The 14,618-nt window shown below is 39.9% G+C and overlaps 1 protein-coding gene across 1 annotated transcript in view; it reads left to right on the plus strand.

Moving 5' to 3' along the window:
* LOC116310777 (neuronal PAS domain-containing protein 3) overlaps positions 1–14,618 on the plus strand; it is a 360,308-nt gene that overhangs the window by 149,943 nt on the left and 195,747 nt on the right. The window lies entirely within an intron of this gene.

Consider the following 14,618-nt stretch of genomic DNA (forward strand, 5'->3'; position numbering starts at 1 on the left):
CAGATAAAAAGGTTGTATTGGACAATTCTGTAAAATCCCAATTCACATTCTTTGCCATCCATAAATAACAACACTAAGCAACTAAAAGGCTTTATTTGAAGGTTTTTGGGAGGATTCACGTTTAATGTCAGATAGACAGACATGTTACATGCCATCAACAACCCATACTTCTACATCCTTAATTTTCTGCTCATACCGGCTTTGTGAACTTGAGTATTGGAAATATTTTGTGATGTTGTAGTATACTCCAGCCTACTAACCTCTGGAGTGGCTATAAAGTGATATCCACTCGATAAATACCACTATAGTTAGATGTAACTCATCTGAGTCATAACTCCATAGACGGTACTATGGCTGAAGCCTTACACGAATGGCAGGAACACCACTAAAGAAAATCGTCTGTTATTTTCCTTCAGCTGGCAGATTAAACTGAAATATGATACCCAAGCAGCACCTGATTGATTTCCCAACATGAATTATGGAGGCTGCGTTCATTAATGTGTTTAGTTTGGGTGTATTTGTTTTGTTTTTATTAATGGTTGACACTGAAAACTCTGTTTCTTACAAGATGCCTCCTTGTAATTTGCTCCCCTGCATTTATGTAAGTTGGATTTTGTTATTAATTCTCGTAACCATTCATCTTTAGTAATTAATATGCTCAACTCATATCCATAAAATTCACATTATTACCCCATAATGTTCATTATCATATTAGTCATATGAGCTTTGCTTAATTGTGCTGTGCTGTGCATTAATGAATGGACGCATTAAAGTTTACTTCTAAAGGAGATAACTGCTGTTGTCAAATTAAATGACTAAATGTCTGGAAGCTAAAATGGACATTATAAACATTCAGTGAATAAATGATATCATTGGCTAAATGACAGGGGAAATTAACGGGTTTTAAAAATCTATTTTGTAATATATTATGTATATAAACTCAATAATTCAGTGTGAATATGGTTGCTGTTTTATTTTTCAAAATACATATTAAGTCCCTTTTTTTCAAATCTGCATTTTTAGGGATTATCAAATGCAAATGCAATTTTCCATTTTAAAGACAAAAGGAGATAAAAAGCATCACGATAAGGCTGTCATAAAAGGTGTTCATCAAGGACAATATATGATGGCAGGCACATTACTAAAGCTTGTTTGTAAAAGTAAGAAATTTATCTGCAAACTCAAACAGAATGCTGCAAATGACCTGCTCAGGTGGTAGAGCAGGTCACCTACTAACCGGAAGGTTGGTGGTTCGATCCTAGTCTGCTCCAGTCTGCATGCCAAATATCCTTGGGCAAGGTACTAACCCCAGGTTGCTCTCCGATGCATCCATCTGAGTGTGAATGTGTGTATGAATGTTAGCTAGAGAGCACTAAAAAGTGTTGGTGTGATTGGGTGAATGAGCGAGTTGTGTAAAGCGCTTTGAGTACTCAGAGTAGAAAAGCACTATACAAGAACCAGTCCATTTACAAAGAAAAATATAAAATAAACATACTTTACTGTCTGTGGAAATATATAAACATATATAAAAACTGTTGCTAAAAGAGAAAAGTGTGAAAACTTTAAAATATCTTGCTCATTGGGAGGTGACAGGATGCATCTCTGTGCAAAGGACAGACATGTTTCCAAATAGACTTAACATAGTATGACATAAACATGTTTCATTGGGACTTCTGAGCCACATGGATACCAGAACAAGCGGTGGTTGTGTTTACCAACGGCAAACTCTCCTAAGTTACAAGCATCATACAAAACTGACCAGGAACTGGTGGAAGCGCTGCGCATCCTCTGGTTGCTAAGGAAACAAGCCCTCTAGACTTCAGCGTTGTCTGATGCTGATGGCCAATGGATGGGTTCCCAAAAGCGTTGCGCAAGGAAGTGGTAGCGCGGCAAATGCGCTGGGGTCTGTTCTAGGCTAAGAGCAAATCCAAGCTGGCCGGCTCTCCCATCCATCCTGCTCTCAAACATTTGCTCACTGGACCATAAACTGGAGTATATCTGACTACAGCGGACTACTCAGCGGGAATTTAGGAACTGGGCATCTTTGTTTTCATAGAACCATGGCTCAGTGACAGAGTTACAGACACTTCCATTGAGCTACACAGGCTCACCTCATTTCGTGCTGACAGAAATGCAGCTCTGTGCGGCAAGACTCGCGGTGGTGTCTTGAGTGTCTACATCAACATGGAATGGTGCAAGAACTTTGTGCTAGTTTCCAATTACTGCTCATCGCTGGTAGATTTTATGACTGTTCGATGCAGACCTTTATATTTACCTCGGGAATTCACTGCTGTGCTCATTACAGCAGTGAACATCCAACCCACACTGACTGGTACATGTTCAGGGAGGCTGCAACAAATGGCGACCACACCAACTTGGAGGAGTAAACATCATCTGTGACCAGCTACATCAGCAAGTGCATCGATAATGTCAGTCTCCAAGACTGTCATAATACGCTCCAACCAGAATCTGTAGATGACTGCAGAAGTGCATTAGCTGCTAAAGACTCGAGACTCTGCCTTCAGAGCAGATGACAACACGGTCATGGGAACAGCGAGGGACAAACTGTCTCAAGCCATCAGAGCAGTGAAGCACGTGCATGGCAGAAGAATCTACAGCCACCTCCAGGACAGCGGCGACACACAGCAGCTGTGGCAGGGCATCCAGGCCATCTCCTGCTACAGGAAGATAACATCTGCCTGAGATGGTGACGCCTCCCTACCAGATGAGCTGAACAACTTCTATGCACGGTTTGATGTTCAGAATGACATCTTGGTGAAGAAGTCCACCCCCCACAACAACCAGGTTCTGTGTCTGACCTCGCCTGGTGTGAGAAAAACTCTTCGCACAGTTAACCTACGCAGACCATCTGACAGATGTCCTCACTGATATCTTCAACCTCTACCTGAGCACTGCTGTTGTCCCAACATGCCTCAAGGCCACCATCTTTGTTCCTGTGCCAAAGAAGTGCCCAGTTTCCTGCCTCAGTGATTAATGTCCTGCTGCACTCAGACCCATCATGATGAAGTGCTTTCAGAGCTCCTCAGGGCTGTGTACTCTGCCCACTGCTGTTCAATCTGCTGACTCATGACTGTGCAGCAAAGCACAGTTTGAACCACACCATCAAGTTCGCCAGTGAAATGACTGTGGTGGTTCTCATCAGCAAGAACGATGAGTTAGCATACAGAGTGGAGGTGCAACCGCTAACAGACTGGTGTAGAGTCAACAACCTGTCTCTAAACGTGGACAAAACAAAAGAGATGATTGTTGACTTCAGGCGAGCACAGAGAGATCACTGTCAAATTAACATTGATGGATCCTCTGTGGAGGTGGTCAAGAGCATCAAATTCCTTGGTGTACACCTGGTGGAGAACCTCTCCTGGTCCCTCACCACCAGGTCCATAACTAAAAATGCCCAACGGCGTCTCTACTTCCTGTCGAAGCAAAGAAAAGCCCGTCTCCCACCATCCATTCTCACCACCGTCCTGAGCAGCTGCATCACTGACTGGTATGGTAACTGCACCGTATCAGATCGCACCCGCTGCATCTGCAAAGCCACCAGCGTCGTGGAGGACGCCACACACCCCTCACACACACTCTTCACCCTTCTCCCTTCTAGAAAGAGGTACCAGAGCATTCGGGCCCTCACTGCCAGACTGCGAAACAGTTTCTTTCCCCAAGCCGTCAGACTCCTGAACATTCAGTAACTGGACTGACACACACACACACACACACACACACACACACACACACACACACACACACACACACACACACACACCTTCATACATAGTTACTTTTTGCACAATGCTCAGTGTTTTGCACAACCCACTGTCATTATTGCACTTTTCTGTTGCACTGTCTTGTGTCTGCACTGTCCTACAGTACAGTGCTTGCTGTAGAACATATTCTAGAGAGAAAAATGAAGCCAAAATAACTAACAGTATCATCACAAAGAATACTGTATTGCAGAGAAATGCATGTTTTTGTATTTGTTTATTGGTTATTGTTTTCTGGTTAACAAATGCAAGCTTATCTGAACAGTAAATGTAAATGTATACCATTAACGACATTTGTGACTGCATTCAGAGCTTGACACAATACTAGTTTTCTAAAGGTTAAAATGAAATATGTTTAAACGAGTCATAGTCTTTCTTAAGTTTTTGTTTTATGAAGTCAAGCCTCTCTAGAAATTAAACCACACATTTTTGAAATGTTTTTAATAGTTATCTTTTTCACACTGCTCCTGCTGCTTTGCTATTTCGATTCTATTTCGATGTAGCACCACTTCTCTGTTGGAATTCATGATGATCCCTCCATTGACAGAATCTTAGTGGAGAATGATTAAATGATGCTGTGTGTGTGTATTTAGCTGTAGGAGGTAAAGCCAGGGTATCTTCATAGAGGCAGATTACATACACCTTCAAATTCCATTAAAAATCATTGCTATCTATTTCTTTAATACAAATTTTTTATTCAGTTTGCACCTCAAACAATAAAATCGAGCAGTATGCAGAACGTATATATGATATGATAGTCTAAGAGCTAAGATTGATTTGATAATCTTGTATTTCTGGAAAACTCTTTTGCATGGCTGCTATTATGTCACTGTTGAGCATTTTAAAGGGGGGTGTGCGATGCTAAATGTATCTGTCCTGTTTTAGTATTGGGCAAAAAAAATATGGCTATGTACTTACACTACTCAAATCAAATTCACAAGCGTGGTGTGATCTGCGAACTGGCAGTTGTCTGTATGATATAGTATGCAGTAGCCTTTAAAACCAGGAAAAACTATTGGATTTTTAGTGAGCTTTTATATTACTGCATTAACTTCCAGCAGCCAGACACTGTGGATTCTCTGCTCACTATATGGGGCATTTAACTGGTGACCATTTAGAGAGCAAACCATGGACATAAAAAAAATCCTCCACTCTGTTTGTGCATTAATAGATGAATAAAGTTTATTCAAAAAGATAATGCAGGGTTTATACTAAAAAGAAGGGAGTGGGAGGTTAAACTTTAAATGTTTCATTCAATGTAATGGTATAATCTGCTATTACTACAATGACTGTATGGCAATGGTAGAAAAGCCAAGCTGTGTTGGTATAAGTAAGTATCTGGCATACCAGAGAGAGAAGGCAATTATTTAAAAAAATGATAATAACATTGAAAAAACAGGAGAATAGGTGAGAGTGCATTAGTACTGCTACCTAGACTTTGTCCATTCACACATGATTGCACATAACCTAAACAAATGAGAAAAACAGAGCCTCTGTGTTACTGCATAAACGTATTAGTAACGTGTTTTTTTTATCCTTTTCATTGACTCAATTTAACTTTTAGCGCTAAAAAGATGCCACTAGAATTCAGCTGAGGGGGCACAACCTTTGTGGATAAGCCTGGACCCTCTGTAACCCGTCCATAATGCCAACGCTGTCCCTTTTTTCCGTTTTCCTCACCTCACTGCCAACCAGTCGCAGCAGATGGCCACCCCTCTCTGACCCTGGTTCTGCTGGAGGTTTCTTCCTGTTAAAAGGGAATTTTCCTTCCCACTGTCACCAAAGAGTTTGCTCATAAGTGCTCATATAATCCTTGGGATTTTCTCTGCTTTCTCTGCATTACTGAAGAGTCTTTACGTTACATTTTAAAGCGCCTTGAGGCAACAATTGTTGTGATTTGGTGCTGTATAAATAAAATAGAATTGAACTGAAATAATACACAATAACTCCACATGAGAGTGTTTTCCTAAGTTCACACTGTTCCCTGCATTTTTCTCTCTCTCTTTCTTTCTTGTTGTCATGTTAGTGCCTCTACACACCAACACAAACACAGTGAGCTGCATTCTGTTGTTTGCTCACAACAGGACTAACTAAACACGTAATGGTTGGTTGTTGGGTATACATATGTGCAAACATATGCAGAAAAATCAAGGCTCCCTTTCTCCACACCATCATCTCACTCACCCAGCCACAGACACACACAAAGTCACAGCAAGTTTTAATCCTGTAATTTGTTGGCTTTATTTCTGCAGACCACCTGGTTATTGTGTCTTCGTAATCAGTATGGTCACTGAATCTTTTCCTCCCTGTACTTGATACTGCATATTTATCAGAAAATTATTCCACCTAAATTGCTGCCCTATTGCTTATTTCATTATTTTTCCTCTTTAATTCATTTTTTGCCCTTCTTCTCTCCCTCTATTAATAAGAGTTTGGGCTTCTTTTATCCCCTTTTGACATCATCTTACCGCTGTTGTCCTTCTACTCTTTTTCTTCTGTTTACACCCTCTTTAATGTATTTTATATATCTCTTTATATTCAGTTTCCTTTTCCTCTACCTTTCCAGCTTTTCTTTCAACCTCTTTTCCCCCTCCCTCCTCTCTCTCTCTCTCTCTCTCCCTCTCTCTCTCAGTAGGTAGATTGGATTTGGCACTCAGTCCCCTGATCAGTGATCACACGCACATGCACACACATAGCGAGCAGGGGTTTCACCACCATGGCTGTGTCAGCAGGCGGGGCTTAATCCAAAGTGACACTTGTTCTCTGCCTTCCTTTCCCATCGCAATGGAAGCAATTACCCTCCTCCTGAAGGGCCTTTTGTGCTTGCGTGCATGCGTGTGTGTGTGTGTGTGTGTGTGTGTGTGTGTGTGTGTTCTCGTCCTCGCCTGAGTTGACGGGGTGGAACCTCGGCTGTGGGTCACCTGAATGGCTGAATTGAAAGATGAGGGAGAAGAGAGAGGAACAAGAGGAACAGAGAGAGACTGTCAGAGGACAGAGGGACAGTAAGATTAAATAGATAAAGATGAGAAGGAGACAGAGCTCTATCTTTTCTTTAGCTGTATTACTCTCTCTCTTTCTCTCTCTCTCTCTCCCTTTTGGTCCCTCATTCATATTCTTTCCCTTTCTCTATTTTTGGCCCTTTTAAATAATATGTCAGAATTTGATCATTTAAACCCTCAGAAACAGCAGCTATTTCCAACACACTATAACTTACTAAATCAGATGTTTTGAGTGAATTCTTCACTACACACATATCTAGCAATTACTATATGTAATTACAGTTTTGAGTCACTTGCATATTACTTTGTAAACCATACAAAGTGATTGTAAATACTTTTACATTACATTCTAAAATCTTTCTTAGTTCGTTTTACGGCCCTGTTGCACAGCAGAACACAGTTTTGACTCACTTCAGGTGGTAGCGCACCTCTTGATTTTTGGAACCTGACACGGAATGGGCACTGCAGCTGGGTTGAAGATATTATTCTTCAACCAGTTGTGAGTGGTTGCTCGCAACCTGCTTTCATGGAAGCAATTGCTTGGTGAAAATGTGTGTTCACTGACTGATTGTCAAATGGTTGCTGGATGTTTCTGGCAGTCACAAGTGTGAAACTGGTCGTAAAAAAAAAAAAACCCGAGTATGGTGCTGCACTGGAAATCTCCTTCCATTGCTTTGGTCACTAGCAGTTTGAGTGGAAGACTCCAACTTGTCTCCAAATACTCACAATATGCTGAAAATCGGAAAAGGGAGAACATTCCCGTTCATTATAAAAGTCGCATCATTTGAAATGTGTTAGATAGGCATACCTTTACTTTTGAAGGATATTATTAGTTTCTGATAAATTATGAGTTTTTACAGCAACCACTTACCAACCAGCAAGATTGCCAAGTGGTCACCCATTAATCTCTACGCCTCAGGCTAAGGCCTTAGACGAGGGGTGGGGAACTCCAGGCCTCAAGGGCCGGTGTCCTGCAGGTTTTAGATGTGTCCTTGATCCAAGACAGCTGATTTAAATGGCTAAATTACATCCTCAGCATGTCTTGAAGTTCTCCAGAGGCCTGGTAATGAACTAATCACTCGATTTAGGTGAGTTGACCCAGGGTGATATCTACACTGTTAAAAAAAAATCCTAGAAAAACAGTAATATTCCGGCAGATGGGGCGCCAAAATAATACCATAAAATAACATAAAATAACTTTCTCATAAAAATACGGTTATTTTCAGTAATGACAATACAGTTTGTTGCCCTAATGTTACATGGGATTTTGCCTTTTTCAAGTGCTTTTAAACATTAAATTAGGAACATGTTAATGTGATTAAACAATGAAATTACCTATAAACAAGGTCAATGAATGTGGCAATATGAATAATAATACGAAAATGTACAGAAATATACAGTTAACAGTTGGTTTAAATAATAATGGATTGCATGCCCTGGGACAGACTGACAGAGGCGAGGCTGCCATATCGCACCATCGGCCCCTCTGGCCATCACCAGTAGGCGGTAGGTGAAGTGGACCGAGGACACAACGACCGAGAGCGTCCGAGCCGGGGCTCGAACCGGCAACCTTCTGATTACAAGGCAAACTGCCAACTCTTGAGCCATGATCGCTCTAAGTAGCACTAATGATAATAATTATTTGATGTAAAAAAAGTTTATGAGAATTATTTTATATATTTTTCCATAGCATTACATTTGAATTTAACAGTTCAATCTTTCAAATAATGGACACATATTTGTGAAATCATGATACATTTGTGAATGTATTTTAACAATCTAAATATGCATATGTACAGACAAATACATTTAAAAAACAAGAACATTATGTTTTATTACATTACAGTGATTTTACGTTAATTTACATTTGAAATGTGAAATCACAGTCTATTTATGTAAATTTAATGACATTCTAGAAGAACAGAACAAAACTGTAAAATACACAGTAAAATACTTTTATATTAGGATTTTTTTTACAGTGTAAAACCTGCAGGACACCGGCCCTGAGGCCTGGAGTTCCCCACCCCTGCCTTAGAAGCGTAATATTGTCCAGAAGACGAGCATGGCCTCATCACACTTTAAACCCCACTGATCTCCTACCAGTCCACTAAATTCTGCAATTGCGGTATGCTGTATTTACTAGTTTGGAGTTATTTTTTTTTAATTTAATACAACTTTATTTAGGAACATGTTCTGAGTGTACTTTAAAGTCAAATAATAAAACACAATGACATTGGCAACCTCCACAAACTGAACCAGTAGTAGGAAGTAGTAAGAATCAGATATATGGGGATTGTCCAATGCCCGGCTGATTACCGTAGTTTTCGGACTATAAGGCGTTCTGGATTATAAGGCGCACTGTCGATGAACGGGTCTGTTTTCATTCATGAGCGCACCGGGTTATAAGGCGCATTAAGCGAAACAAAAGTCAGAGAAGTCAAACTTTACTCAACTCATTCTTCTTGCTTCCTCCACTTCAGTATCATTGATTCATTAATGTTGAATTCTCTCGCAGCTGCTCTATTCCCATGTTGTTGCAGTATATTAATGACTAACCTCATATTGTGGATGGATTATCTCAGTTGTTCTCCTGACTTTGGTTTGGTCCGTTTACAGAATCCAGCCAATCCAGCCAGTGATTGCATTTGTCCCTAACTATTGGGAAGCCTCCCGTTAACTTTTATCAAGTGGAAAAAAGTTTATGTTATGCTAACATAGCTATGTCGCTAGCGATCACGTAGCACATCATTATATACCAGCTAGTCTAACTTCAGTAACCCTACAAACGTCACTGCTGTTTAGTTTTCTGTCTTCATTTACGTTGGAAGTGATAACAGAGCTGTACGTTTTAATTTTTTTAGAAATCTCTCAGTCAGATCATGTTTAGGTGGAAACTAGCGAGCTAACTTCCTGCTAACTTCTAACTCTGTTAAATTTAATAAATTCTGTTTTCTATGGCGCACTGTCGATTTTTGAGAACATTAAAGGATTTTAAGTGCGCCTTAGTGCGCTGATATTTACCATTTTTGTAATTACTGGCATTCTTATTGTTTTTAAATCAATTTGAAATAAAAGAAAACAGGTTAATTTAAAATTGTTATACAATGTCCATTTGAACCAAACTTACATTTGCACAGTGTTAAACTTTACACCCATCGTATGTGTGTGTGTTTATTTATATATAAAAAGATTTCTATCGGTTGTCTGTGATGGCTATCAGTGGTCAGGACCTCAAACCTCCCCAGATTTCCCAGTTGTCTACCTCACGGCGCTCCTGAATCATTTATCTACTGCCTTCATCTCTTTATTTTCATATTGCTCGCTGTGTTTCTCTTTATCTCATCAGAGACATTCCAGTGTGGATTTTATTTTTGTGAAGTGCAAGCTGAAATATTCTTCCTCTCAGTTTGGCCTCTGCAGATGGATGAGCTGATCATGTAAACAGATACTCAGATATCAGGAAAGAGCAGAAAAATTAAGCAGGGTTTATATTGTGAAATATAAATGGAACAAAAAATGGATTTCTGTTCAATCAAATGATTGCAGGCATAAAATAAACAGACTTTGGTCTCTGAGGAATATAGTGACACAACACAATAAGAAACATTTGGTGTGTTAAGTATATTTTATTCGGTTTTTGCATGTTATATTTTGTCTGAGTGTCTCATGCTGTTCTGAAAATAGTCCCATGCTGGTTTGAAAAATCATGCAGATCTGGCAGGAAACTGCTCAGAAGTAGCCTGTAACCACCTTTAATAACCAGGTCTCTTTTGGAAATGAGATTTTTACCTGGATAAATAAAAGACTAATAATAAAAAAATGTTTTAAACCAAGCAGTTAGAACAGCTTCTGTACTTTTGTTGTTTACAGTTAGGACCTTAGAATATTTTGCCTTTCTCTGAGCCACTCATTTTGGCTTTTTAGGGTCTTAAATATCTGTAGTTCAGTGAACTGTACATTTTTTCCTCTCCCCGAAGACATTAACTATATTTATGACTATTATTTGCATGAAAACTGACAAATGTGTGGAGACTGAAAACACAGCCTCCAAAAGTTCGTGATTGTCAGGTTGTTTGAGAATCTAAACATATTAGACAGTTGATGTTTTTGTTCCAGTGGTGCTAGGAGAAGATATTGACTGATTATAATTTGGTTGTATAATATTTTTTTATTTAGAGAAGATGGACAGGTGCATGCATGAATACATGTCAGCCTTTTTAAGCAAGTCAAGGTAAAAAAAGAATACAACCCTGCCCTATGCAGGACAGAACATAGCTGAATCATGGAATATGAATAGCATTAAATGGAAGAGGTGGGATACGGATGGGTTGGAAAGTGGCTTGCAGCGGCAACAGTAATTGTAGAGGGAAACAGCTTAAACAGTCTTACCCACATGAAATTGGTCAATTTAATATGGAGAAAGGTATCTGCTGGACCATGCGCTAATTTGGGCTAGCTAGAGATCAGTCGAGCTGCCAGTATCTTGGCTCAGTTTCACCTTATGTCCTGTCTAAACTAAAGTTATAGAAATGTATTAGTGAGGTTTTAAATCATTTTAAACATCACTCTCTATGCCTAAACCTGGCCAAACAGTGAAAGCTACATTTTAAAATGGTAGCAGACTAGACTCTGGCCATATAGGTCAAAAGTCTTTTGCCACCATGACACACCTACCTTCTGATGTGGACGTCTTGTTCTTTTGAAGTTGAAATAGTCCTTTGTATTGTTTCAGGACTAACATAGTAGTTTCTGATGGTTGAAATGGATTTGGGGGACCAAGCATCCTACCAACACATCTCTGCTTATAGTACTGTCACCGGCAATTAAGTCAGACAGTAAATCTGCCTGGCAACAGTTTGTCCTGTGACATGACTGATGGCCAGTTTGACCTCCAGTTGACCCTCAGCCATTCAGTGACCTTCCCAGCGTGCTCTCTGCTTACATGCTCTTAAAATAGTCAGGCACACACGCCTTCTCACTCTCTCTCTCTCTCTCTCACACACACACACACACACACACACACACACACACACACACACACACACACAAACACACATATCTCCTCCTTTCAGCTGACAAGTTCTTTAAAAAGCCATCGACCCACCTCGCTGAACTTTACGACATGACACACACACATACACACGCACACCTCGCCTGCCATGACAAGCTCTTTAAAACACCATCAAGTCACCCGGCTGAACTTTACGACACAGTTTCATTTCATGTTTATAAGACCCAAACACCTCCATGCACACACACACACATATGCCCCGATCACAACAAGTGTTGCATTTACCTACTCAGCCGGTACATGATAAATATGTCTGTTTGAGTCAAGGTCAAACACACCTCCTTGTCCACTGACACACACACACACACACATATTCTACACAAGCACAGCTGCAAACAGCAGACAGACATGAAGACATATTTGTCGTCCGTCAACATAATGCTTTCCAAGTTTGCGGAACAAATAAATTCCGTCTGCCTGGCTGCACCTCGCTTTCCCAGCAGCCGTCAGTGCTGACTTCATACACACAGTGGACAGATTTGTGTGCGTAAATATAGTAAATGTAGGGGGGGCGGGTTTCTCTCACAAAAACATTTAGTGGATTTTCCTTTTTTCTCTTTTTCTTTGCTGACTAATAGCTGGAGTTACAAATGGTGACAACGTGCCTGTAGCACTGGTTTTCAGCAACTGTGATACATCAAAAGCTGACTTGTATCAAAGGCTATAGTACTGTATATACATGGTAATGTTTTGTCTCAGCCTCTCCTTGCTCCTTTACTTTTATGGTTCTGTATAGTCAAGCTGATGGTCAGGAGAGCATGCATGGAACAGAATAAGCATTAAAGATAAAAATGGAATTGATGAAGTCATACATAACCATGAAAGAATGAGTGCAGGTGAAGGTGTGTTGCAAAGCAGCTTGCAGCTGCGGGCAGGCCAAGGCAAGTTAAATGCTGCTCTCTGTGTGACATTTGCCTGTTTGAAGTGTAGAAATCTATCAGCTGAGGCATCAGCTGATGGGACTGGCATTGAGATAAACTCTTTTATGAGGCCATCAGCTTGCTCCTGTTTGAATTGACAGCATTCATGATTTATTTTATGCTGTAAGTTAGGATGCATACATCCACAACAACACTAAGTGCTATGCTGTACCTCAAGTGCTATAAATAGAATGTGTTACAATGATAAAAAATAATACTAAAAGTCAAAAAATCAATAAAATGCAACTTTTTAGATGGGAGTGATTACATAAGTTGAAAAAGTATTGTATTTTGTCAACCTTGTCTTTCCATTTACTATTTGTTCCCCCTGATAAATAAATGACAAACAGTATGAAAATTATACTCTCTGCCAGATGACATCCATTTTTCATCTGTAGCCCTAAACAACTCCTCCTCCTCTAAAGTGTTTGTCCGCTATCCCTCCATCTCATCCCTCTTCTTCTCTTTACCCCCCCCCCCCCCCTTCATCCTCCTACACTTTTTCTCTCACATTTTTTTTTTAGCTCCAGCAAAAATTAATCACCTGTCTTCCTGTCTTTGTGCGTGTGCGTATGTGTGTGTTGCCGGCAGGAAGCCCACAGAGGTTTTTAGCAGCTGATTTATTGCCGAGTTAATTCATAACGGCGTCCGATGATGATGAGAGGCTGCAGGAAAGTATGGTCGTCACTGTTGTTGTTGAAGGGTGAGAGAGAGGGGGAAAGGGAGAGAATAAACAGAGTCATTCTTTGATATAAAGTAATAGGGTGGAAAGTGATAGAGGAAAAGTAATGAAAAGAGTTATGGAATAAACAAAGAGACAGATTGCAAGGTGCTTTAAAGTGTAGTTTTAATATGAAGAAAAGTAGAGAAAGAGGGAGGAAATAGGATTAGCAAAGAGGGTGATCTTTGTTGGTGTAGTTTCCTTGTTTCTTTCACTGAAGAAGACATGACAGTTTAATGTGAAAGTGTTTAAATTTCCCTCCCCAGAAATATGTGCAAATGCTAATTAGTGTGGAATCTTAGTTTATTTCCATTTACGATATCAAAAGGCAAACACCACTGAACCTACAAACTAGACCTATTACCATTAAGACTGACAAAATGTCTGCTGTGGTGCTAAAAAAAAGTAAGCTACTGTGCAAAGATGTCAGTCGTTATACCAGACAGACCATATTAGAACAGCTGTCTCTGGCACAGGCCAGAATCTGTTTGAACTGGAGGGAGGGGCCAGAGACAGTCTTCTGTAAAAGTCTAACTTTGGAGTAAGGGCACTGTGCTACGGTAGCTTACCTGATATGGAAACAGGAATCAAAAGAAAATTAGAAATCAATAAGTCATAAAGTAAAAAGGTAAGAGCTAAGAGACTTTAAAATGGGTAATATATAATTGACAAAACAATCTAATGAAAAGAGACAGCCCCCAAGAAGTGACTTTAAACTGGTTATTATGAACAATTGTTTTATTGTGAAGTGACTTCTAAAAGATAACCCCTCTGGTGGCTGTAGTAATTATAATAATGTAGGGAGGAGACTGGGGTTGATAAATGGGTCTACAAAAAATGGAATTTTAACACAGGAGACCAATTTTGCTCAATTTTAGCAAATTATGCATTTTTTTCTTTCACTCATGGCTTGTTGGTTACTCTGAGATCACTACTGCATGATTTCACACAGTTATGTAGCAAAAGAAGCAACCTAAGGGGTGTAGCAAGCGAGATTAATGATAGTAATTGATAATGTTCTTTTGTGATGATCATGAATTTGTAAGCTTGTATGCAGCATTACTCTTGTATTGGTGAAGAGGTATGAAGAGGTTTTTGTGTCCTATCTCTCTTCCATCACCCCTAGGC

The sequence above is a fragment of the Oreochromis aureus genome, linkage group 19 (assembly GCF_013358895.1).
Source record: "Oreochromis aureus strain Israel breed Guangdong linkage group 19, ZZ_aureus, whole genome shotgun sequence".
NCBI lineage: Eukaryota > Metazoa > Chordata > Actinopteri > Cichliformes > Cichlidae > Oreochromis > Oreochromis aureus.